Genomic DNA, 27,666 nt, shown 5'->3' with positions numbered 1-27,666 from the left:
TTTTTTTTTTCCCCCAAAGCCCCAGTAGATAGTTGTATGTCATAGCTGCACATCCTTCTAGTTGCTGTGTGTGGGACACGGCCTCAGCATGGCCGGAGAAGTGGTGCATTGGTGCGCGCCCAGGATCTGAACCCAGGCCGCCAGCAGCGGAGCTCGCGCACTTAACCACTAAGCCAGGGGGCCAGCCCTGCCAATCTTTTGAGTGCAAATGAACATATGCCCCCACCCCTGCCCAAGGGCTGAGATCTGACTTCATTCACATTTGGATAAATTTTTTTTTTTTTTTTTTCCCCCAAAGCCCCAGTAGATAGTTGTATGTCATAGCTGCACATTCTTCTAGTTGCTGTATGTGGGACGCGGCCTCAGCATGACCGGAGAAGCGGTGCATCGATGTGCGCCCGGGATCCGAACCCCGGCCGCCAGCAGCGGAGCGCGCGCACTTAACCACTAAGCCACGGGGCTGGCCCCTTCATTCACATTTGTACTCTTGCACCTACCTGTATCATTTAGGATATTTTTTTCTTGCAAGTTACAGAAACTCATACTGGCTTAAAAATTAAGGGAGATGTATTGGCTCATGTGACTGGAAAGTCCAGAAGTAGGATGGACTTCAGGGTGGTCTGAATCAAGACCTGGCATATTTCATCCTTACACACTGTTTTCCATGGCATCAGCATAACCCCTCATGGTGACAGAATGGCTGCAGTAACTCTACTAACCTAAAAGAGAGAAAAATATCCATGTCCTCAAATTTCTGGCAAAAAAACCAAACTACATATTAAACATATCACAATAGTTGCCTATAATAGGAAGAGAAGAAGAGTAGAGAATGGGGATTTTTTTAAAAAGGCACACAAATTCACAAGAGAGAGAAAATTCAGCAGACCAGTGGTGATAATATACCGTAAACTCTGATGAGTATGAAGAACCCAACTCTCTGGTCCTGAGGTCCCAAATCAGATATGAACAGTGAAGAAACCATGATACCCCTCCCCCATCTTCTGAGCAGGTTAGACAAAGAGAGATTTTGCCACAGTCCAGCTCCATGGACATAAGACAACCTACCTCCCTCTTTTTTATCTGAGATATTTTGCCCAAGTGGTGACATCCAATAGCAATATGTCCTTTCCCATTTGGGGCACAGAGAGTTTATGGTTTCCTTCATTCTCTAACAGAAATATTGTAAAGTAACCAAAGTAATAAGCATATACAATTAATGGCAGAGAGCCAAATATAAAGACTTTGAAAAACATTTCACGCTTGGTGTATCCAGTGGCAGATCATGGTGGCTGCCTGTCCAATGTCCATTCTCCTCTTCCTCTTCCCTACATACATACCCCAATTTTGTTCAGGGTAGCAGTGGGCCCAGTTAAAGAACTCTACGTTCCAGTCTCCTTTGCAGCTGGGATTGTGAGGCAGTTCTGGCCAATAAGACAGGAGCAGAAATCTAACGGGTAGGACTTTTAGGAAAGTTATTGTTTTCTTGATTAAAATAAGAAGTGACAAACTCAACAGACATGCATCTTGTGTCCTTTGTCTTTCTTCCTGCCTGGAATGTGGAGGTGCTGCCTTGTGGCGAACAAACATTTTGTGACCATGGAGGAGAAAGCCACTCACTACAGATGGCCGTAGAGGAAGAGAAATGGAGTCTGATTTCTTGAGCAGCTGCATGAGCCCTGGACTTCCTACTTTGGACTTCTTGTTACATAAAAGAAAAAAAAAAGTGCTTCATAAGCCATTGTGGTTTGGGTTTCTAGCCAGCTTTGACCTCCTGGGAATTTGCCACCATGTTCCCTTGATGAGAGTTTATCAAGTTCATTTTTCTTCTTCTTCTTTTTTTTTTTTTTTTTTTTGGTGAGGGAGATCAGCCCTGAGCTAACATCTGTGCTAATCCTCCTCTTTTTGCTAAGGAAGACTGGCTCTGAACTAACATCTATTGCCAATGCTCCTCCTTTTTTTTTCTTCTTCCCCAAAGCCCCAGTAGATAGTTGTATGTCACAGTTGCACATCCTTCTAGTTGCTGTATGTGGGACGCGGCCTCAGCACAGCCGGAGAAGCAGTGCGTCGGTGCGCGCCCGGGATCCAAACCCGGGCCGCCAGTAGCGGAGCGTGCGCACTTAACTGCTAAGCCATGGGGCCGGCCCTCATTTTTCTTCTAAATGAAGGGAGCACTATCATGGCAATTGATCAAGAAACCCCCACTGCCTGTGGGGTGAGAATTTTCAAAGCTTATCTGGCACATGTGGAATGGATTTTTGGTAAACACCTGCAATGCCCACCACACTATTAAACAGGATTGTTGTAAAGATTAAGCGTGACATGGGATATAAAGTACTAGAAAGTAGCAAGCCCCCTCTTCTCTATCTTGCTTTTTAGAAAAAAAAATTTAAAAATATACTTATTGAACACCTATTGTGAACAAAATATGTTTCATGTATACAAGAGAATCAAAGATGAAAAAGAAATTCTCTGCTATTGGATCCCGGAAGAGCTAATAAAAGCATAGGTATGAAAAGTCTTTGCAAAGCAAATTAGAATTATAGAGATATTATGCCAAGATTAAAGTATCTCTCAAACATTTACTCACTTGACATTAAATGGAAAGTATTAATAAGATTTGGCCATGCCAAATCAAACAGGATTTCTTTCCCAATCATTGCGACTCAATCAGTCTTGATAAGTAAAATTAGCCAAGTCATGGTGATTCAGGTAAGCCATGGCTGTTACATCAGCACGCAGAGAGAGTTAAGATATGGAAAAAAGAATCAAGGAAAAAGATTTTCCTTTACTTTGTTCTCACACAAAGCCTTATTTGATGCAGTCCTCTGACCTTACGTTTCAATAAACTGTGATCTACCTAGTAATATAACCAATGTTTCTAATTGTGTCTTGTTATAAGGAGAACAGATTCTTACTGAAATTATGCAAATAACTATATTCCCATGAAAATAAGAATACTCATTCAGTTTCTGAATTCTGGACTGATCAGGTAGGGGAAAAAAAGGTAAATGTTTCCTCTTTGTTCACAAAGATATATTTTACTAAATTGCTGTAAGTCATAGATAGCTTAAGAGGAAGATTTCCTTATATCTGGAAAAAACCAAAACATTAAAGAATCAACAATGTTTCAAACAAAAAGTCATAAAAATTATAATCATCCTCATCAGTTCATTCAGTAGCATGTAATTACTTCTTGTTGATCTTGATTTTTTGTTAGCAGTTTTATGCACCATCAGGTTTTTTTTTTCATTAGAGTTCTGTAATTTTTTACCCAGTTCAGTGGTAGCATCTGAAAGTTATCAGAAACCTGTATTCTAGAGTGCTTGTCAGAGTCTTTTCCATGAATTTCTCTAAAGATGAAACACTCTTTCAGGAACACTTTTTAAAAAACATTGGAGTAAAACAATAACTGTCTGTAAATGACAGCAGACTTAAAAATGGCAATGGTTAGGGCCGGCCCCGTGGCTTAGAGGTTAAGTGCGAGCGCTCCGCTACTGGCGGCCCGGGTTCGGATCCCGGGCGCGCACCGACGCACCGCTTCTCCGGCCACGCTGAGGCCGCGTCCCACATACAGCAACTAGAAGGATGCGCCACTATGACATACAACTATCTACTGGGGCTCTGGGGGAAAAAAAAATGAGGAGGATTGGCAATAGATGTTAGCTCAGAGCTGGTCTTCCTCAGCAAAAAGAGGAGGATTGCCATGGATGTTAGCTCAGGGCTGATCTACCTTCACAAAAAAAAAAAAAAATGACAGTGGTTAAAGACCAGATGAGAGTTCACTATAATGCAATTGACAAGAAAATTTGGTTATTTCTATGACACACAACATTTTAAGATAATAACTGGAATTACAAGGGATAATATTATACTAGGACACATCAGATTTTTAGGAACTTCATACAGTTACTAGAACAGTTATATTAATAACAGTTGCCCATACAATATAACCTAAGAAGATTTATCTTCACTTATTTGACATATGAAACAAGCCAAATTAGTATAATATCTCCTGTTTCGTTTTTTAATAAGGAGAGAGAACTAATCTTTTGAGATGCTTTAGGGGCACTCCGGAAAATCCCAAAGTTAGATTGAGGTCAAAAAGACTTCATTTGGAATTTGAATTTTGTCAAAAATACTAAAAAGGTTTTAAAATACTTGATTAGATAGGATCATAGGTCACTGTGAAGGAATACCTAGCTATTTAACTAAAGTGACAACTAAAGACTTCATAGGTAAATACAGAAAGTTATATACTTGTAAAAAAAAAACCCTAGCTCTTTTAATAGACAAAACTTAGTTTTCTTAAGTAATCAAAGGTCTAATAAAGACAACATGGAGCACAGGAAATTATTTTGAAAAGACACAAAATGTTTGCTTTCTAGGTGATTACCTAAAAGGTGAGGAAAAACTTTTTACAAAATTTCTTATGAAGAGCAGACCAATAGTCCAGGAAAACTTTGTGCTTTGACCAGATGAAGGAAAATTACACAAGCACACTATTGATATTAAAGCTTATTTTATTATTTTTTCTTTTTTCTGAGGAAGATTCGCCCTGAACTAACAATCTGTTGCCAATCTTCCTCTTTTTGCTTGAGGAAGATTAGCCCTGAGCTAACATCTGTGCCAATCTTCCTCTATTTTGTATGTGGGTCATCGCCACAGCATGGCCACTGACCAGTGGTGTAATTCTGTGCCCAGGAACCAAACCTGGGCCCCGGAAGCAGAGTGTGCCAAACTTAACCACTAGGCCACAGGGTCAGTCCCTAAAGTTTATTTTTAAAAGTCTCATAATAGCAATTCAATTTTAACTAACTTGACCACACAAGGTAAAATTTTCTCTCTCTTTTTCTTCCTGTCTTTCCCCAACTTTCTATATCATTGTGTCCTTTATACTCCTCTTTCCTTTTCTGAAATAATTACTTTTACTTTAGGACAAATTTACCTTCTTTTCCCTTAGAAAATGTATCTCTACACCTCATACTTTTTCTTAGCCAAACACACATCCTACTTTCCTTGCATACAGAGTTGTTTCTCTCATTATTTCTAGTAGGTTTAATTACATATATTAATTAGAATTCTGAACTCTTAGAACCTTTAATTTCTAGTGAACATTGTTGGAGGAGAGGGAGAATGCCCCTCCGCCCTTTGCCTCAAGGTTCTTATGGCTGGTCAAATAATTAAAGAAACAGGTTAGCAGGAGAAAATAATACCAAGTTTAATAACACATATACATGGGAGAAACCAGGGAAACTGAGTTTCTCAACACAATAGCAGAGATTCTCCTCTTAAATACTATCTTTAGCTAAAGACAAAGGAGGATGTTGGGGGTGGGTGGTGTTTTGGGATTTCAGAGGGGAAGAAGACAATTTACATGAAGAGGGAAATGTAAATGTTTGTCAGACAAGGCTTTGCAGGGACACCTATAGAGAATGCGGCTGGAGAGACAGGAATTATGGTAATCAAGAGTATGTAGATTTAAGTCTTCTTTTTCCATCCTGATAAGAGTTTTCACAATAAGGTCATCCCCCACTCTTCCCACTACACAGAGGGAGATACCTTTACAAATGTAAATATTCGGTAAACAGAACTTTGTTAAGAATGGGCTTAGCGAGGACCCTGCCAGTCTGTCTACACCCAGAGTTAAATTCCTTTAGGCAGTTTGGGGGAGGTCAAACGTCCATCAGAGAAAATAATCAAGGTAAAGAGATATATTTCAGTGTGGCCAATTTTGATCTCCCACAAAACTAAGAAGTAACCAATTGTGAACTGCCTGTTACACCAGCATTCTTTTTTTTTTTTTTTTTTAAAGATTTTATTTATTCATTTTTTCCCCCCAAAGCCCCAGCAGATAGTTGTATGTCATAGGTTCACATCCTTCTAGTTGCTGTACGTGGGACTCGGCCTTGCGCTGGACGGAGAAGTGGTGCCTTGGGGCGCGCCCGGGATCCGAACCCGGGCCGCCAGCATCAGAGCGTGTGCACCTAACCGCTAAGCCACGGAGCCGGCCCTACACCAGCATTCTTTATGTTGGCAAATTTATAGATAGATTTCATAATTTCTAGAATTATACACTTCCTCATAGTATAATTTTTCACAAGTCATCGTGCAAGTCATGTTTACTAACAGACCCAAATATCTTTAGTTTCTCTGTAATAAAGAACCAAAAGTAGATAAATCTATGTTCAGTAATTAATGTTTCAGTATTTTATCTTATTTGGAAATGATCTAGATATTCAATGAATTTCCCATCATGTAATTTAACTTAGCAAAACTCTCAAGTTTCAAGTTACCAAAGAGATTTTGGAAACTCTTTTCAGGTAGACACACTATAATACATAATTCTTGCTGAAAAGTTCACCTAAACTCTTATTCCACTCACATCTATCTAAATCATCTAAATCACTTGATCTTAACAATTACTTTTAGATTACTCCTGAGAGCTTTGTGAGACATTCAAGTCAGCCATCATCCCAAGCTATTTTTCTTGCTGACACATTTTGTAACAGAGATAACATAAATTTCTGTGACTAGTAAACCCAGGTAGAATAAAAGCTGTTTATCTGCATTATATTTAATGCTGATAACTCTGAAGATGTACCTATTTTCACTAAACCAAACTTAAACTAGCTTTTATTTACCAAAGATTATCCTAGATCACATGAACTTGAAAAACATTTGGGTTAGTTTCTATAATTCTGAGTTTTAGGAATACTTAATTCATAAGAGTTTATTTTTAAGCCAATTAAATAGAGATCTCTTACAAATTAATTTTGGCAACACCATCCAGAGGTAGTGAACTATCACATATATATAACATACATCCATAGACATACATAAACACACAGACACAAAGACCCTATAGCTACCGTTCCAAAATTTTAGCCCTGAATCAGGTGCAATAATACAAAACTCCCTAGTTTATAAATCACAGTTGGATCCAAATTGTGTTTCTGGCCATTGAAGCAGGTTGTTTACCTGCTCAAGTGTCTAAAGCTTTTTACTATTTGTGGGAAAGATTTTTAAGATTTGTATTTGTCCTTGACAAATTTGTCCTTATGGAGGTTGTGAAGTAGATTTGGGGCAAGAGAGCTTTTATAGCAGTTTGTATTTTAAAAAGCCTCTTTTCTATTTTTTTTTTTCTTTAGTCTCAGGTGAGTGTGGGCAGTGTTTTAGATACTCCTGGAGTCTTTACATTTCAAAGATGTGGCAGGATTTACATCTTCAATGGACAGAGAAAGAATGCAAGTTTGCTCCTCGGAGTTTTTGGATATATTTGCCTATTATCAGAAGTTTAGGGTAATTACCATTCAAAATTTTCCTTCTTTTTCTTAAGTGCAGGATAATTGTACATCCAATGTCCTAATTTTTTACAATATCTGCAAATGGCGGGAGGCAAATAGGAAAGGGTCTGAGTGGACTTGAGTTGCTCTCAGAGTTAAGCTTTTGTTTCTCTAAAGATTCAAGTTGTAAATCAAGAATTGTTGATTTTACAGCAACTAGAAGGATGTGCAGCTATGACATACAACTATCTACTGGGGCTTTGGGGGGAAAAAAAAAAAAAAGAATTGTTGATTTTAACTCCTTTTTTCTCCTATATTCCTGCAAGCTATCTTCAAAGAATTGGGTAGCTGCTTCCATTATAATGCTTAGAGGTTGATGCAAAGTGAAATAAGTCAGAGGGAGAAGGTCAAATACCGTATGATCTCCCTCATTAAGTAGTAGATAATAACAACAACAAACAAACACATAGAGACAGAGATTGGACTGGTGGTTACCAGAGGGGAAGGGGGGAGGGAGGAGGGCGAAAGGGATAATTTGGCACATGTGTGTGGTGATGGGTTGTAATTAGTATTTGGGTGGTGAACATGATGCAATTGATGCAGAAATAGAAGTATAATGATGTACACCTGAAATTTATACGATGTTATAAACCAATGTTACTGCAATAAACAAAAAATTAAAAAAAAATGCTTAGAGGTTGATTAGCCCAGCCAACCACACTATTTTGAATTTTCCTTTTTATATCAGGAAGAAAATTTCCTATGAAGGTAGAAATTGAAAGATTTCTATGTTCTGGAGCTTCAGGGTTTAGTGCAGTATGCCTTTAAAATGTCTGTATAAAGCATTCAATGAAGGCTTTGGCATGCTCTCCTTCTTAGCACAATTTAACCTTAGACCCATTCACCTTAGAAGGGAGATCCTTTACTATTGCTTCTATCAGCCCCTGAACATTGGCTTCCAGCTGATCCATTTCCTGATCATTTGTAGGAGGGCCTGGGAGAAATTCTGGTCATCTGTTTCTCCTGTGAGACAGGTTTTTCCCCTCTTGGCTTGTTAACTACAGTATAATAATGGGTGAGAATAACATTCCTCAGCAGCCAATTAAGGTAGCTGTGAGCGGGGTTGTGAATGGCCACTAATCTTTCTAATTTCTCTCTATTTTTGTATGATAAGTAAATGAAAAGCAATAAGATATATTGGAGTATATGAAGAAGCCATTTGGTGTAAAACTAATTTGGCCTGACCTTGTATTTCCCAAACGGCCTGACGTGGCCTATTGAGCATGCATTGTACATCTGCTTTAAACATTTACTATGTTCCAAAGACAAGAATGATGCCCTTAAAGACAGGGATGTAACTTCTCCCCATATTGGCATTTCTTTGAGGATAAGCATCTCTGCCTGGAAATGAAGGGTTAATTACCGACCTGCTGTGCTGACCTTGTGACCGCTGACCTGCTGACCACCAACCTACTGTGGCAGCTAAGCATCTTACTTTTACTAAGTAGTAAAAGAGATATTCCTGTCATATATGATGTATGCTGTTTGTTCCAAAACAGAATATAACCGCTCTGTACACCCCACTTCTTGGGTGCCCTTCCTTCCTTGGGGAAGGAAGGCCCCGGGCTATAGTCCTCAGACCTGGCTCATAATAACCTCACTCCAATTTTGATTTACAGATTGATTATGGATTATTTCCATTGACAGGTAGGATCCTCTGAAAGTAGAGGTAAAAGAGCTTTAAATTTGAAAAACTGTTGCTGTCCAGGGGACACGAATTCTTTGCAGAGGTACAAGATACATCTGCAACGGACATTGCCTAGGAAGGCCTGAAGCTGGCAGAGCAAAGAAAATGCTAATTTCCATCCCAGGTGCTTCCACTAAATTTACTTCCTGACTTTCAGCATTTACATGAGTAAGCTGCAAATCCTGCGCCTGAGATTAGGCTAGAGTACACTCTGTAAATCCTGTAGGGAAAGGGAAGCTAAAACAGACAGCTGAGTGTTTAAGAGATTTTTCTGGGGAAGGTGAAGGAGTTTGGGAGCTAAGGATATTTATTGAGGAGATGGGGCTGGATTTAAGAAGGGGAATTTATGTTGGATGTGGACTTTAACTTTTGTTCTAATTTCTCATTAGAAGGAGTCTAACATCTTGTTTTCGCCTTGTTAAGGGAGTCCCGAAGGCTTGCTGTTATGCTCCTTTGTGTCCACTTTTTAGTTTGGTCTTTCCACAGGTACCAATAAGACAATTGTTTAGGATAAGAGCTCTCTAAAATAAAGTCATTTTTTTTCCCAAATATAGCCAATTCAAGGATCCATTATCTGGCCATTGATGAGTAGGATCTTATATTAATCTCAATAGTGACTCAAACCAATAAGCCTTTTTATGGCTTAACCATGGACACAAGAGGTGCCCCAAAGGAGAATGCAAAAGATGCAGGCCTCACAATATCCAGAAAGTTCCCTCCTAGAGTTAGCCTAAGAAAGCAAAGACCTTTGTTATCATAGGCAGTAAGAATGGTGTAGTGTAAATGGTGTCTTTGGTCTCGCATAAGAACATGAGACGCCTCCAGTCACAGACCTCCTAATATCTGACGCTGGACAGGTGCTACTGGAATGGGACTTTTCCAGCACTAACAAGACAACAAAATTGAGATGATAAAGGACCCTTATGAACTGGGACCCCTCATGACAAATTCCCCTGAGAGCTGGCATGGTCTGACAAAGAGAGTGTTGCTTGTGACCTCGTGTGTCAGAATCCCAGTCTATTCGACTGGTCACCAAAATGCAAGCTTGTACTTGCATCTTCCAGCTGGTGGAGACCAGAGAGAATATTCTCACTGATCATAATGCCAAGTTCTTAGGAAATAGAATAAGATGAAAGGAAAATCTCATCCAGTTTTTTGGTGTGGAAGGTTGACGGTGAGCTAACATCTGTTGCCAATCTTCCTCTATTTTGTATGTGGGTTGCTGCCACAGAATGGCTTGATGAGTGGTATAGGTCCGCACCCAGGATCTCAACCTGCAAACCCGGGCCACAGAAGCAGAGCGCGCCAAACTCAACCACTATGCCACTGGGCCAGCCCCCATCATCCAGTTTTTACACTGGGGACCCACAGCAAACAAAGTTTGTCTAAACAGATGCTGGTCTGGTGAGAACTGTGAAATTACCAGTCTGCGAGGCCGGCTCCAACAACAGGCTTATAGGACCTATGCCTGCTCTCTACCCTATGGTTTTCCTCCTTATGACAAACGACACAAAAGACAGAGACCAAGGAAAACAGTGACCATCTCTGGGAGGAATGGGATCAACAGGAAATGGAACTACTCATAGCAAATCTTATCAGTCGCCATACCTAAGGAACTAGTTCACGCAAATATTTTCTCCTGCTAATATAAATTTAGAAAAAGAACAAGACTCTCAGCACTCTTACTTCCAACAGATCCTGCAGGCAGAGATCTGGGGGACTGACGTGGTAAGATTTCTTATCTTCTGCTGGCTCCTGTCACAGGTCCTAGCATCTCTCAGCAGCAGCAGCCCTGGAGCAAAGAATGTCCCGCTAGTGGAGAGAGCCCCACATTGGGAGCCAAAACTGTAGGGGAGGAAAAGTTTACCCTTCTCTTCTCGGTTCTTTGGCTGGTCTAATGATTAAATTGACATAAGCAGATTAACAGGAGACAGACAATCTTTGTATGTTCAGGAGCCCCAAAGATATGAGACCCAAAGACAGTCAGGCCATTGAGGCTTACATGCCATCCTGAGTTGAGGAGAAGGGGCTGGGGGGCTGGGGCTTCAAAGAGGAGGAAGACAATTTACAGGAAGATGAGAAGAGCAAATGTTTGATAAACAAATGTTTGCCATGCAGTGCAGATAAGTCTTCCTGATAGAAAAGTCATCTTTGGAATTTCCTCTCTTCCTGGTGCAGGCTCTCTATCTAAATTCTTTTAGGCACCAGGAGAGGCAAAAAAAGCTTTTCCTGAATCTTCCAGGTCTTAATTGCCTTCAACTCAAAGCAAATTACACGCCAAAGTAGCACATTTTGGGATCACATGTATTCTGCTCCCCATCAAATGCAACTTGCTCTGAAATGATTCAGGAAAAAAAAGTGTGTATACACACACACACAAAGAGACAGAACATAAATGATAAGCAAAAGGGAAAATATTAATAATTGGTGAATCTAAGTAAAATGTATGTGGGAGTTCTTTGTACTATTTTTGTAACTTTTCTGAAAGTTTGAAATCATATCAAAATAAAAAATTATAAAAATAATGGTTAAATGTTAAAACTCAAGCTTTACAGAGGACTGATAATGGAATCTTCCAACTGAGTGGCTTTTAGGTAGCTTTTGTAAAATTTTAACTGAAAATATTGTTCTCCCGGGCCAGCCCAGTGGCGCAAGCAGTTAAGTGCGTGCACTCCGCTGAGGCGGCCTGGGGTTCGCTGGTTGGGAACCCCGGGCGCGCACAGACGCACTGCTTGGCAAGCCATGCTGTGGCAGCGTCCCATATAAAGTGGAGGAAGATGGGCACGGATGTTAGCCCAGGGCCAGTCTTCCTCAGCAAAAAAAGAGGAGGATTGGCAGATGTTAGCACGGGGCTGATCTTCCTCACAAAAAAAAAAAAGAAAATATTGTCCTCCCAAGCAATCAGTTTTTGATTTGGCTCCAGCAAAGTTTGTCTCTGCAAAGTAGTTATCTGTTGGTCTTTTTTTGCAGGGCTGAGGGGAGGCAGGTGGGTGGGTGAGTAAGAAAATGGAAAACAAAAACAAAAAACAAACAAAAAATATAAAATGTGGCATGATTTCCTGCTTTACATTAAAGCCAAGAAACTTAAAGTTTTAAGTAATCAACCCAATAGATGTCAGGTTACATTTTCTCTACTTCCTGATAGGTCTCTTTCTCTCTTTTTATTTATTTATTTATTTTATTTTATTATTTTTTTATTAATTTTATTTTTTTATTTATTTCCCCCAAAGCCCCAGTAGATAGTTGTATGTCATAGCTGCACATCCTTCTAGTTGCTGTATGTGGGACACGGCCTCAGCATGGCTGGAGAAGCGGTGCGTCGGTGCGCACCTGGGATCCGAACCCAGGCCGCCAGCAGCGGAGCGCGCGCACTTAACCGCTAAGCCAAGGGGCCGGCCTGTCTTTCTCTCTTTTTAAAAATCAGCAATTGTTCATATTTAATTGATATGCTTCAAGTCCTTTTTAGGATAGGTAGTACTTCTTTGAATTTGAAATTTAAAAAAATTCTTCCTATGGCATTTAAAACAATGTCTGTCAAAGGTAAGATGGACTGACAACTTGATCAGACAGTCAAGGTTTCATTACAGTCTCTAATCTACACCAACATGTCTTTAACGCAGTCCTGAATGCCAAGGATTAGAACATTCCCAAAAAGACAAGACAGACAAATGGATAAAGGGTTTCAAGAGGGAAATGTAAGAGCAACAGGACAACAGCAGACCCAATTTTCAAATTTTCATTCAAATAGCTAGAAAATACAGATTATAGACTATCACTATTATATAGATTACTGTGGACCACTTTTCAGTGGGAACCTTTGATGTATGGCTTCTTATAGCTCTCTTTCTCAGAACCTGGCTCATAGGAAAACTTGTGTCCCCACAGTAGGTTTAAGTAAGAAGGGAAGGAAGGAAGGAGGGAAGAAATGAAGGAAGGAAGGAAGAAGAAGAGAGAGAAACGGTGAGAGGAAGGGGAGGAGTCAAAAACAGGAAGCAAAAAGGAAATTAAGTGACCCCAAATTTTAAAAGGTTTGGAGACAGGATTCAGAGACGCTTCAAACCTGCCCTAGCTTCTCATTATCATAGAAAGAAATCTGTCCCAAAGCTGCTTTGGTTTTAAACCAAAAGAATTTTGGGTGAAGGCAAATTATTTTTAGAATGCTCTTGTTATTCAGGTCAAAGTTACTCATGATAAAGAATTCATAAATTATACAGTAACTATTCGGGTTTTTTTCTTATTATAACATTAAAAATAATATAAGTAGGTATTTTTGTGACTAGGCGTTTACTGAATGAAAGGAAGGTAAATTTCAGTGGGGACCCTCCCTGCTGCTCTAGTCAAGTTCAGGCAGAATCTCTCTGAAGCAGCCTCTGACATGGTGATTTTCTATGAAAGAAATTCATTTAGGGAATACATCAAGAATTCATTGGTTATTATTTGGTTAACCTTAGCCAAAGACTTTTTTTAAACCACCCCTGCCTTCTTAATTTGCTTATTTTAAAATGTGAGCATATGAAAATAATGTTTACTTTTCCCATCGAAGACTGTGCAGAAAGACCAACAGGTATTTGCCTGTGTGGTGGGAAGAGCAGAAGAACTGGATTTGAGTGCTGGCCTGGCCTCTGACCTGCTTTGAACGTTTGGCTAAGTCACATCCTTTCTCAGGGCAATTGCTTCATTTGTATCACAAGATGATACTTACACGTTCACGTACCTGACAGAGTTGTGACATAACGTACACCAACACAACTTCCAACCTCAAAAGGTTATGTAAATAAAGGTTTATAATTATTAGTATAGGCACCAAACTGCTCTGTGATAGGAATAAGCAACCAAAAACACTAACTTTCAGGGCCAGCCCAGTCGTATAGTGGTTAAGTTCGCACATTCTGCTTCGTTGGCCCAGGGTTCTTGGGTTCGGGTCCTGGTTCGCACCGACGCACTGCTTGGCAAGCCATGCTGTGGCGGCGTCCCATATAAAGTAGAGGACGATGGGCTCAGATGTTAGCCCAGGGCTAATCTTCCTCAGCAAAAAGAGGAGGATTGGCAGCGGATGTTAGCTCAGGGCTGATCTTCCTCACAAAAATAAATAAATAAATAAATAAATAAATAAATAAAAATTTAATAAGTAAAAGCAGATTGTATTTTTAATTTAATGCGCCAGTCCTTTTAAACCCATGCTTTCTTTAAATATCTTCATTGCAAACAAACTACGTTTTCTTTTCTTTTGATTCTGAGTCTTCCTTACACAGTAAGACTCAAAATCCTGTGTTTTAAATAAAAGTAAATAAAATTCTTGGCTTTATTAGGTAGGCATAAATAAAAAGAGGAGTCAAAAGTCTTGCTAAATATTTAAGGGAATCAAAAAGATGATGCTTATCTTTTAAATTAGTGATTCTTAAGCTTTGGTGTTTATCAGAATCAACTCTGGGGCTTGTTATAAATAAACATTATGCCCCTTCCAGACCTAAGGGGTCAGAGTCTCCAGTGATCTAAATCATCTTAGACTCTACCATTCTGTATCATTATAAAATTCAATCTTCTTCTCTGTGAAATGGGGATAACTTCATAGAATTTTTCTGAGGATTAAGTGAGACAAGATATGAAAAGCATTAAAGCACTTAGAACTGTTCCTAATGCACAGTAAGCACTCTATGAGTGTAGGTACTATTATTTTTGTCAGGAGACAATTCTCCCACATTTGACCACTTTTGTTCTGGACTATCTTCTCCAGGATGTTGGTATAGCAAACAGCTGTGGAAGATCCAAGATCTCTCTCCAGATCAGAGGGCAGGTTTCTTTTCTGTCTAGTGTAATCTCTCCCTTTGGAGCAAATGTTTATTATAAAAGACTTGGGTTCCCTAAGCTCAGAGGTCCTTAGCTGTGATGCAAATCCACTGCATGCACAGCATTCACTTGGGCCCCTCTCGGTTGTCCCTTTGGGCTTGGGGGTGCAAGGCGGAACCAACAGGCACATGAACCTCATGCTCTCGCTGTGCCATAAGAATCAAAGTCCTTTGGCTCTGACCCAGGAGTCTTGTGTTTTCTGCCAGCATCCATGCACCTGTGGCAGGCTAACTTGTTAGCTTGCAAAGGAAGATAAAAATCTCAGCCCCTTCACAGTTCTTGACAATTATAAAGCACAAAAGCACGCAATCATGTTTAAAGAAGTACAACTTGGCAACGAAAAGTAATTTAAAAGTAATTTCATTTTTCACTCCCATCTCTAAATGAGCATTTAAAAGGGTTCAATTCATAATTACCTGTCGCACAATTATGGCACTAGCCAGCCTCTCTCACATGCAACCATGGTTCCTATCTTATCTCCTGGTTTGAAGGGTACTACTAATGATCCTTGGAATCTAAATCTACCTGGCCATTATCCAAAACCACTAATCAGTGGCCAAGTGTTAGAGCCACAGAGAGTTTGAAAAGAACTTGCATTTCTGAACTCCCTCCAATATCTCGATTGGCCCCTTCCTCACCATCCCAGCATGTGATGCACAATTCCCAGTTTCTTCCTCCAGAATACCCCATTTCGTAGCAACTGTAGTTTTTCCGATACTTCCCCCATCCACTCAGTACCAGTGACATCCTGATGACTGACTCATTCCTAAGGGGAACATAGGCCACCAAGAAGGACATCTAGGAAACCCTCTGGAGGGGTAAACACTATTAGAAGAATGGTGACTGGTACTAGCTCCAGAGAGAAAATCAGAGTGGTGGACACTGCCTGGTTCTCCCACCATGATTTACATATGTCCAAGCCTGAAGCTGGAGGAGAGTTACTTGGATTCTTTCAGAGTGATGGAAGTTGTCAGGCCGGGGTCCTTTGGACCCCAGTGTATCTACTCTGTCTTTTACAATTCTTTGTCATGCCAAGTTCAATGAGAGCAGACAATAGATAACAAAACAACGTTATTCAGGAGAAGCTGGACTCATGGCAAGTCCCAGTGCACAGAGGAATGGTTGTGGGAATGGATCACTATTACGTGTATTAGGGCCTTGCTCCTCCAAGTGTGGGTCTGGACCTGCAGCATCAGCGCCAGCTGTGAGCTTGTTGGAAATGCAGAATCTCAGGTCCCACTTCAGACCTACTGATTCAGAAACGACATTTTAAACAAGATCCCTGGGTGACTCAGATGCACATTTTACAGTTTGAGAAGTATTGTGTTAAATCTTTCTACGTGGGCAATCCAGGGAAATACTAGTTCTGCTTTGTTAATGGTGATCTGGGTGTGAGGGTGTATGTGTGTGTTCACGTACGTAATCTAATGGCCTTGTGGCCCCTAATACTCTCCTCTTCACACACCATCGTGGGCTCCACTCCATCATCCCAGGAAACGTCTCCCAGCTCCTGCCTAGCATTCTGAAGCCACGTAATCTGTTCTAGGGTCTCTGCTTGCTATCTCATTATCTTGTACCAGGTTATCATCTCCCTGATGCTTAATCGTCTGCTCCACGCAATTCCACCTTTGCATCTCCTTACCTCCACACAGCCATGGGACAATCTCATTCCTCCTGTGTCCTACAAGCCCCATATGGGCCCTCCCAAATCCCACTTTGTGTGGGAGTGGGGTTTGATAACAAGTACCCATTTCTCCGCTAGAGTACTACATGCCCAGCTGGAAGCTTTTGGCCAGGAAAAAGTGAGTCAGTAAAAAAGCGGCCTATATTCTCTGATCTTTCTGGAAGGCTTGAGAGAAGAAACATCTGTTTGGGTTCCCAAAGCAGGTGCTAAAGGTTCTGCCTGGATCCTTCTGGACGTGCTTGTTTTGCCTGAGGCTGACATGCAATGCCGGTGTTTGCTAATGCCCTCGCTGCACTTGTCAGGCTTCGTGAAAAGCCTCTTGCCAGGAAAGGAGCAAGGAATGAGTTGGCAGAGTTGGCAGAGCATAAAGCTCAATTTTAATAACCTTATGGGTCTTCTATTTAGGTGTTCTTCTTTTCCTCATTTTTGCTTTCTGGCCTTTTATTACCGTTATCATAGTGGGTATGAATTTTAGTCCAGTTTAGTTCAGATAAGTTTCTAAGGTGCTTTGAATTCATCATAATTACTCCCTGGTAAATGCCTTCAGCTTCCTTGCTTCTCTCTTCCTCCATCCGTCACCTTGGCATAACCCTAACCCTGAATAAAACTAACAGCTGCCTTTTCCATACCTTCCCATGGGCAGCTGAATATTATTGGAGAAACTCACACAACCAGACTGACTGGTTTACTTTATCAACGTATAGGCACACTCAATGTTGCCCCCGAACCCCAGCAATTCTCCAGTAAACTTGTTTTCTCACACAATGTGATGACAATTTTATACTTTCACTCCTGTACTTAAACCTCAACCCTCAAGAGACAATCTTACCTTATGCTTCATTGAGAAAATAGAAGCTATTAGACCAGAGACCTTGTCTTTTCATGGTCAAAGTTACAAACTTCTCTGCATCTGTATTCATCTTCTCTTTTCTTCCTGCGAAGATGGAGGAAGCATCTCTCCTCTACCAAAGGTTAATGTACTTGGATCATATCTCTTCTAACCTTCTTAGATTACTTGGGTTATTTCTTTTCACCTGCATAATCAACCTCTTCTGTATCAACTGGAACACTTTCCACTGCAAAAAAAAAAAAGAGAAAAACCACTTGTAGACTAAAGGCTCCCAAATTTATATCTCCTGCCCACGCTCTGGAGCCAGACACTCCAGTAAGCATTATGTTGATTGTAGATTCACATGTCCTTAAACTTCCCGTGTAAAACCTTATCATAGAGAATATTTCTGAAATGAGTGTTTATCTAACTTCACAGATTATTTAGACGACAAGTAAGTAGGTGTCAGCCTGCACATTGGAGATCTTTGCAAGTGTTTTTCCTCCCTTTAAAAACAGAGCCAAATGTCAGCGTTTAAATTGTGTGTGGCACAAAATCCTTTTCACCACTATCCTGTTATGAAGCATGCCAGAGGAGTTGGCATTGGAGCTATGTTTAGCTTTTCCCTTTTGTCTATGCAACCAATCAGATAGCTTTATTTTCCCTTCTTAGATGCTTGGTTGTAATAAGTGCTTCATTCATGAATTCTGAGGGAAGGCTGAGAAAAATGGAAACCATTGTAAATTGTGGAATTTAGCCATTGGATGTCTATAACAGACTGTGCGGAAATGGGCGACACACTCTGGTGGACAATTTTGGAACTGGCATAGTCTCTGTTGGGTGCATTGGAACCAGTTGAAGAGATACAGGGCCAGGATGAGATCACTCCAGAATCTCTGCTCAACAAAATTTTATCTGTAGGGGCCAGTCTGGTGGCGTAGTGGTTAAGTTCGCGCTCCACTCCAGTGGCCTGAGGTTTGCAGGTTTGGATCCCGGGGCCGGACCTACCCACTGCTCCTCAAGCCATGCTGTGGTGGTATCCCATATACAAAATAGAGGAAGGTGGGTGTGGATGTAGCTCAGGGCTAATCTTCCTCAGCAAAAAGAGGAAGATTGGCAACGGATGTTAGCTCAGGGCTGATCATCCACACCAAAAAAAAAAGATTTTATCTGTAGCTCTCTAGTGGTCAGCAAGTAAGCAGCTGGCTTTGTCTCCCTGATGACCTACTGCGTCCAGGATATAAATCCACTAGGAGTGGGCTGAGTTGTGTGATTTTTCTGCTTGCTCTAAATAAGAATGCAGAGGCATGGGAGAATTGTAAAATGAGTTTCTCTACAGAAGTGACCAAGTGTACTGAACAGTAAAGGGCAAGTGAATTTGAAAAAACTGGAACTAATACAGTCAGAATTCCTCCCTTCATTCTTCAAGTGGATGGCTGACCGAAGAGATGAGGAAGAAACAGATATTAACTCTTAACAAAAAGTAGGCATATATCAAGAAAGCAGAAGAGAAGTTATATTTACACAAGTCTGACAAAATTTTAAAATGGGGTCGGCAATGAAATTTGTGGTGTTCCAAGTACATAAACCATCTCCTCACACTAGCAGACCTCTGGGCTAGCAGATATGACCAAATGGAAGTTCAAGAACAATGCTGTATTTCACTTAGCTTTTTTTTCAACTTTACAATATTCTTTAATTTTTAAAAAAGTTCTTATAGTACCGATTCCTTGCCTTAGAAGTATAGAGAACTTTAAAATACTATAATAGCCCACAGTCATATATGGAATGGTTGTTTTTCAATTATTGATTTGTGAGTGTGTAGGTATAACTTTCACTCAATACAAATTAACTTTTAGGTCAACCAAGTCAATGGATGTATGAAGAAAGTATACTCAATTTGAATGGAAAGATCTTTTAAAAGTCTTGTATCCAGAAATTATAACAAGAGGTCTTCTCTTACTTCAGGTAAATCAAGATTATATCCAGGTACACTGGTCTACGACTTTTGGTCAGACCAATCAGTAGTCATCCAGCATAGCAGTACAAATGTCAGCTATCTGGGAGTATGAATTATGACAGCCCTACTGCTCTAGTTGGACAGTGTAGAGCCATTAGGCTAAAATTTATAGTGAGAGTGGTTTTTATCTTTACTGTTTTGCCATTGGATATGTAGACAAAGCCAATCAACTCCAAATTATTTTACCTAGATTATTCACCTAATAGATTAGTCAATTTATTTATTAGTCAGAAAATATTTGTTGAGTGCTAATTATGTACAAGGCATTATGGGAATACAAATAATCACAAGGCACAGCCTTAGTGGTTTTTTACAGACAATTTTTTAGAGAAGTTTTAGGTTCACAGCAAAATTGAGTGGAAAGTATAGAGATTTCCTATATGCCTTTTGCCCCCACACATGCATAACCTCCCCCCATTATCAACATCCTCCACCAAAGTGGTACATTTGTTACAACTGATGAACCTACATCGACACATCACAATCCCCCAAAGTCCATAGTTTACATTAGGGTTAATTCTTGGTGTTGTGCGTTCTATTTGTTTGGACAAATAATGACATGTATCCATCAATATAGTATCATACAGGGTATTTTCACTGCCCTAAAAATCTTCTGTGCTCTGCCTATTTGTCCTTTTCTCCCCCCACCTGCCCCTGGAAACCACTGATCTTTTTACTGTATCCATAGTTTTGCCTTCTCCAGTATGTCATATAGTTGGAATTATATAGTATGGAGCCTTTTGAGATGGGCTTCTTTCATTTAGTAATATGCATTTAAGCTTCCTCCATGTTTTTTCATGGTTGATAGCTCATTTCCTTTTTTTTAAATAATTTTATTTATTTATTTATTTTTCCCCCAAAGCCCCAGTAGATAGTTGTATGTCATAGATGCACAACCTTCTAGTTGCTGTATGTGGGACGCGGCCTCAGCATGGCCGGAGAAATGGTGCGTCGGTGCGCGCTCGGGATCCGAACCCGGGTCGCCAGCAGCGGAGTGCACGCACTTAACCGCCAAGCCACAGGGCCAGCCCTCTCATTTCCTTTTAATGATGAATAATATTCCATTGCCAGAATGTACCAGTTTACCCATTCACCTATTGAAGGACAACTTGGTGCTTCCAAGTTTTGGCAATTATGAATAAAACTGCTATAAACATCTGTGTGCAGGTTTTTGTGTGGACATAAGTTTTCAACTCCTTTGGGTAAATACCAAGGAATGTGATTGCTGGATCATATGGTAAGAGTATGTTTAGTTTTACAAGAAAATATCAAACTGTCTTCCAAAGTGACTACCATTTTGCATTTCCAACAGCAATGAATGAGAGCTCCTGTTGCTCCACATTCTTGCCAGCATTTGGTGTTGTCAGTGTTCTGGATTTTGGCCTTTCTAACAGGTGTGTAGTGATAACTCACACTTGTTTTAATTTGCATTTCCCTGCTGACATATGACATGGAGCATCTTTTCATATGCTTATTTGCCATCTAGATATCTTCTTTGGTGAGGTGTCTATTAAGGTCTTTGGCCCACTTTTTAATCAGGTTGTTTTCTCATTGTTGAGTTTTAAGAGTTCATTGTATCCTTTAGATAATGGTCCTTTATCACATGTATCTTTTGCAAACATTTTCCCCCAGTCTGTGGCTTGTCTTCTTACTCCCCTGTCATTGTCTTTCACAAAGCAGAAGTTTTTTAATTTTAATGAAGTCCAGCTTATCAATTATTTCTTTCATGGATCGTGTCTTTGGTATTGTACCTTTAAAGTCACTGCCATACTCGAGTTAGCTATAATTTTAAACTATAATTTTATTTTTTAAATATATGTGCATTGAACCATTTTTTTCCTCCAGTTTGAAGGGAAAGATTTTAATTTTGAGACTTCCTGAAATGTGTGTGAATTAATTGTGAATGTTGGGCTGGCCTGGCGGCATACTGGTTAAGTTTGCTTGCTCTGCTTTGGCGACCTGGGGTTCGCAGGTTTGTATCTCGGGCACAGACCTATGCACTGCTCATCAAGCCATGCTATGGTGGTGCCCCACATACAAAATAGAGGAAGATGGGCAGAGATGTTAGCTCAGGGCTAATCTTCCTCAGCAAAAAAAGAGGAAGATTGGCAACAGATGTTAGCTGAGGGCCAATCTTCCTCACCACCACCCCCAAAAAATTGTGAGTGTACTTGCAAATTTGCAAATGTTATTATCAATAGAGACTTCTATTTTGGAATAAGTATGTTTGCTTGGTCCGTGACAAGTTAACATCAAATGAAATAAAATTAAGTTTATGGAAGTCTCAAGTCCATGTTGATACTAGAAGATTAATTGTATTTCATATGACTTTCCAATACTGTTTATCAAAACGGAGAAGTGCTGTAGAGATCAACCCTAATTACCAGAATCCTAAATACAGTCGTGATCGAGTTGCTAATCACAAATTCTATGAACCTGGAAGTCTGCTAACTCATTGAAGTCACCTGGCTAAAGGTTATCTGTGAAGAAATCACTATTTACTAGGCTTATTATTTCTCCTTTTATATCCCTTATGATGAAATTCAAAGTACAAATAGATGAATGGAATATGAAGGCTATATCTCAAAATTTTATCTGTGATCATCTGATCTTGAACTTTGGACTACAAGAAATACAGTCAAAGGCCAGAGTTTAGGTAATAAGGATGTTTTGGCTTAAGATGTTATTACTCAGTTTATCCTGGTCAACACAACCCCTCCAGAAGACTGTTCTGATTTATTGAACATGTTTTTACCTAAGCAGTAGAGCCACAGGTAGTAATAGCCCTCAAACCCCACTCCTCGCCTGGGTTCTTGTATGAAAGAAACCAATGAATGATACACCCTCTGCTTCTTCTATTACAGCCTTGGGAAAGAAAGCCAGGAAGAGAAAAGTTCTGCCCTGTGGGCAAGGATTGTGGGGAAAACATTATAACTGGTATAGCCCAGCGGCTGCAGTGAGTAAGTAGTACATCCATTCCTAATCAAGATGTAGGACTTTTTACAAACACTGCTGGACTCAATTAGCTGTTATGTTCTTATATTGTCCTCATCTGGTTTTGGAATCAGTATCACACTAACCTCATAAAATGAGTAGGCAGGTTTTGAAAGTCTTCTTTTGTAAAAACTTGTTTTTGCCACAACTTGTTCTTTTCAGGAGAGACAGCCTGGTGACTTTTCAGTTTCCTTAATATTTATACGAGCACCGATTTCAGCATTTTCTATAGTTCTAGGAATTTTTGCATCTCAAGTTTTCCAATTGTCTATCCACACAGTGGTGTTCCTAATATTTTATTCCAGATTCAGTTTCATGGAGTTTCCTACAATGAGAGAGATGAAGTGAGACCTGGGTGGGTCAGCACTTTTCAAGCACATCGTCCACCTCTCTGAGAAGGGTAATTCTGTCCCTGATGTTGCCTCCCATGACTAGTCTAGCATCTGACCCTTGCCTGGCCTGGTCCTTCGGTGGCCCTCCCTGGCTCCCCTCTAGTTTGCCTTATCTTCCCTCAGAGTTCTAAGCCCAGGTTAGGCATACTCCTTCATGGTGCTGGCCATGGCTAATGACTAAAAGGGGTAAAAGAGAACTCTAAGGGGTACAGAGCAAAAACAATAGTAAATGTGTCCTTAACAGGTACAGGATTTCCTTTTGGGGCGATGAAACGTTCTGGAACTAGATCATGGTGATGTGAAGGTACTTAATGCCCTTGAATTGTACACTTTAAAATGGTTCAGATGGTAAATTTTGTTATGAGTAATTTAGAACAATAAAAAAAATTAATCTCAGACTTGGGGCAAGAGGCTTGTCTTAGTTTCTAAGTTCTTTATTTGTTTACTTTTCCCTCAGCCCTAGGGATAGCAGCCACTCTTTGCATTTACTATTTCTTTTTAATTTTTTTTTTTTGTGAGGAAGACAGGCCCTGAGCTAACATCTGTTGCCAATCTTCCCCTTTTTGCTAAAGGAAGATTGTCCCTGAGCTAACATCCATGCCAATCTGCCTCTATTTTGTACATGGGACACCACCAGAGCCTGGCTTGATGAGCGGTGTGTAGGTCCGTGCCAGAGATCCAAACCCGCGAACCCCAGGCCATGGAAGCGGAGCGTGGGAACTCAACCACTAGGCCACCAGGCTGGCCCCTTTAATTTTTTATTGTGTATAAACATAATGTAAAATTTACCATCTTAGCCATTTTAAAGTATACAATTCAGTGGCATTAAGTACCTTCTCAATGTTGTGCGACCATCACAGTTTAGTTCCAGAACTTTTCATCATCCCAGAACGAAATCCTGTACCCATTAAGCACGCGTGTACTACTTCTTTTGCTCTGAGGAGAGAGTGTGGTTGTCATAGGAGCATGCTGCCTGCTGCTGTGGTGAAGAAACTCGCCTCTGCTGAGAGCAACAGCCACAACCAATACTGATTGGAGCTGTATTAGTCTCTGTATTACAGGGCTGCTGTAACCAAGTACCACAAACAGCGTGGCTTAAAACAACAGAAATTTACTCTCTCATAGTTCTAGAGGTTTTAAGTCTGAAGTCAAGGTGTTGGCAGGGTTGGTTCCTTCTGTGGCCTCTGAAGGAGAATCTGTTCCATGCCTTTCTCCTAGCTTCTGGTGTTTGCTAGCAATCCTTGGCATTCATTCCTTGGCTTGTGGTAGCATAACTCCAATTTCTGCCTCTGTCTTCACATGGTCATCTTCCCTGTGTGTGCGTCTGTTTTCTCTTCTTATAAGGACTTTAGTTCTTAGATTAGGGCCCACCCTTATCCAGTGTGACGGCATTTTAACTAATTACATCTGCAAAGACCCTATTTCCAAATAAGATCACATTCACAGATACTGGAGGTTATGATTTGAACATATCTTTTGGGGGAGACCCAATTCAACCCACAACAGAAGCCATCACCAATGCGGTGGCAAAGAAACTGGCGTTGAACAGGGAACCCTGCATATTGATCTGTTTACCTCAAGAAAAATATGTCCCTTTTTCCTTTTCCAGCCTTGCAGTGTTCCTCAAGCACCCTCTATTGGCAGAGTTTAACATCCAGCCAGCCGGCAACGAGGAAATGCAGCCTGCAGAGTACAGTTCCCCAGGGCAAAAAAACCGTTGGTTTCCAGCTCAGAGGCAATAAGTTAATAACAGCCACAGACCAAAGTTCTGTTTGCTTTGAAGTAAGTGTTTTCTACGCCAGTTTGATATTGACTACAAAGCTCTAAATCAACTGTGGGACTTTGACCTTGGAATGGAAGAGTCCAAGTAGAGGAGACACTTAGGCTAAGTCCTGTAGGATATAGGGGGTTGGTGGGCATCACAGTGGGGAGGGATGATATTTTAGTCAGAGGGACCAGGATGAGCAAAAGCAGATCGTGTGAGACCCTAAATTGTCACAGAATCCTGAAAGCCATCCTAAGGTATTCGAACTGTAATCTGGGGGTGAAGCTGGTTAAGAGTAACATGACCAAATTTCTAATGTAGAAAATTTCCTTACCTCAAGGCAGCATGGGAACTTCTTCCACTTGGCAAGGAGAGCTCCGAACAGGTAGCAATGAACTTCTATAAGAGGAGCTTGCATGGAGGAAGTGGATTGGGAAACGTGCATATCTGAAGAGCCTCATGGGAGACAAGGTTCAATGAGAATCATCACATGTTTCAAACATGGAAATGACATGATCTGTTCTGGAAATGGCTGGCATCTCAAACATAACATATTGTCACTGAGCAATGGGCTTGCTCTGCTCACCGAGATCTGAGCCAATTAATCACAATGAATTAGGGATCCAGAAAGGAAGCTTTAATTCGATTAGCTGGCATAATCGGAACACAGTTGACTAATGTCTCAAAAAACCCATCTTCAAGAATTATGGAATCTTGAGGTAGTTATATAGGGAAAATGGGCAGTAAGCAGGGGGTTTAGAAATGTTGGCCTTCAGGCATGTCAGACTCCAGGATCTTTCATTGTTCTTTTCTTCTGTCAGTGATGATGAATATCTTGTAGGTGTGTTTCCTGCCTCTGGTCAGCTTGTTCCTGGAAAGAAACTCATGGAACAAAGTTTTAATTTATCAAGCTATAGGGGAGTACATATGTAAGCAGATGCCATAAATCAGGAGAGCATGTGAATTATTTTAGAGTACGTGTAGAGCAGTGAGTAGTCACACAGAGGAGGGGCTGGGGTCATTTAGCACAACAAGATGGCCTCACTTATGTTCACTTACAATGTTAAACCAATGTATCGTCTTTTACAATAAGTCTGCTTTCTTTCTGTGTTTCTTATGTGAGAGAGGGCACCTGGTTGCCCAATCCAGAAACCTGGGCATTATCAAAATTCATTCTTCCCCTTCATTCCTCCAACCAATGACTAAATACTGCCCATTTTGCTTCATAAATGTGTCTCAACTTTTCTTCTTCCTCAGTCTACTACCTTGAAGTGGCACCTCTTGGTTGAACTCTTGTAACTGTCTTATAATGGTCTTCCCAACATCTCCCAACTCATTTTCTCAGGCAGAGTAATTGTTCCAAAATGCAAATCTGAAGATGTCACTTTACTAGTGACAAGAAGTTTTCACAGGCTGAGGTATACGGGGTAACTATTCTTGGTCTGAACTAAAAAGAGCCTGACCTACGGCCTCTCAAACATACATTGTACATCTGCTTTAACCATTGAGGTAAAGAACGTATTACACAGTATCTCAAGTAAAAGAATGCAGTCTTTGAAGATAAGGTTGCATACGATGCCAGCCAGCATCTGTAAAGCCAGTATCAGCACCCTTGCAGATACGTTTCCTTCCTCACTGCTGCCCCTGGCCCCAGTCAGGGTCATGTTGACCTGCTAATCTGCAACTGAATATCTCTTCAAAACGTTGACGTGTTTAGTGTGTGTTCTTTGTTCTAAAAAGGTATAAAACCGTACTGAAAACCATGCTTCTCCAGAGCCCTTTCTTCCTTTGTGAAGGCTGCTCTCTAGGGTTATAATCCTCCCGGGGTTATATATCAGCTTAGCTCAAGTAAAATTCACCTTCTCTCTCTCTTATCTACAGAATGGGTATTGGTTATTTGTGTTGACACTACTTAAACACTCCACACTGGCCCTCCATTGCTCTTAGGATAAAGAACAACTTCTTCGATACGGAATAAAATGACCCCTCACAATCTGCCTTTTTCCAGTTTCAGCCCCCCTACTCCTCATCCCCATCCCCAGTCATATGGACTGTCTTTTATTTCTTTAAAAGCTTCATGTTTTTTTCTTGCCTATGTCTCTTTTCTCTTCTTGGTACTCACTTCACAACTCCCTTACCCCAAACTCCTCCCTCACTCCCACCCCTCAAGTCATCCTCTATTTGTCCTTCAAAATCAGTTTAGATTTTAGTTCCTTCTGGAAGTGACCTAACAATTGACCCTGACTCCAATAATTTCAGGTTAGATGACTCTCCTACATGTTTCCATTAATTCTCTCTCTCTCTCATATATATCTACCTATCTTTATTTCACAGATATACACCATATATATATCTTTACCTTGCTTCATTTTCTTAAAAGAATTTATTATGTCTTAAAGCTTATTATTTGCTTGTTTATTGTCTGTCATCCTCCACCAGAATCTACGCTCCCTGAGATCAAGAACCTTGTCTACCTTGCTTGCCACTGTGTCCCCAGAGCCTACAACATAGCGAAGACTCAATAAATATTTACTGAGAAAATTACAGCTACAATTTTTTTTGAGGCAAAGTTCTTCACGTCGCTGTATAGTCTCATTTACTATTTGGGGCATAATTACACTCAAAAATTATTTGTTCTTTATCTGAAATCCAAATTTAACCGAGCAACCTGTATTTTTCTGGCAACCCTACCTCCAGAACACATTTGGCAGCATTTGGAGACACTTCTGATTGTCACGACGAGGGTGGTGCTACTGTTGGGCACACGTCTTGTCGCTGATAACCAGACGGCAAGAGAGCCAGACGACCCGTTGCCTCAGGGGAAGTCATGACGTCGAAAAGATCGCGCGTGAAGGGCACTGCGGCCGGTAAAACGCTCTGCACACACTGGTTAAGCGCGCCTCCGACACAGAGACATCCTTCAGGTCGGACTAAGGACAGCTCCTCCGGCCGCAGGGACTAGGAAGGCGTTCAGCGACACACCGGAAGCGGCCGGGCGGCTGCGGCGTCCTTCTCCCCGAGCAACGGCCGCGAAGGAAGCGGCTGTTGCCGCCGCGCCCCGTGCGCCTGCGCGGAGGCGCCGCCTGCTGACGTGGCGCTGGGCCG

General features: G+C 40.8%; 1 long non-coding RNA gene across 4 annotated transcripts; it reads right to left on the bottom strand.

The window, feature by feature from the left end:
- Positions 1-475: 475 nt before the first annotated feature.
- LOC147913228 (uncharacterized) lies at positions 476-27,590 on the bottom strand. Of its 4 annotated transcripts, none has more exons than XR_015548953.1 (5): positions 27,253-27,590; positions 24,896-25,443; positions 22,491-22,729; positions 17,391-17,637; positions 476-719 (listed from the first exon to the last, which is right to left on the bottom strand). It is a non-coding gene; the product is annotated as an uncharacterized LOC147913228 (long non-coding RNA). The 4 variants fall into 4 exon arrangements; XR_015548951.1 differs by having other exon boundaries at positions 24,896-25,432; XR_015548954.1 differs by lacking the exon at positions 22,491-22,729 and having other exon boundaries at positions 24,896-25,432.
- Positions 27,591-27,666: the final 76 nt, after the last annotated feature.

The sequence above is a fragment of the Ceratotherium simum genome, chromosome 29 (genome assembly GCF_057802395.1).
Source record: "Ceratotherium simum simum isolate JZ-2026a chromosome 29, ASM5780239v1, whole genome shotgun sequence".
Lineage (NCBI taxonomy): Eukaryota > Metazoa > Chordata > Mammalia > Perissodactyla > Rhinocerotidae > Ceratotherium > Ceratotherium simum.
The sequence above is the reverse complement of the archived record's forward strand: the minus strand, read 5'-3'. Positions and strand labels throughout refer to the sequence as shown.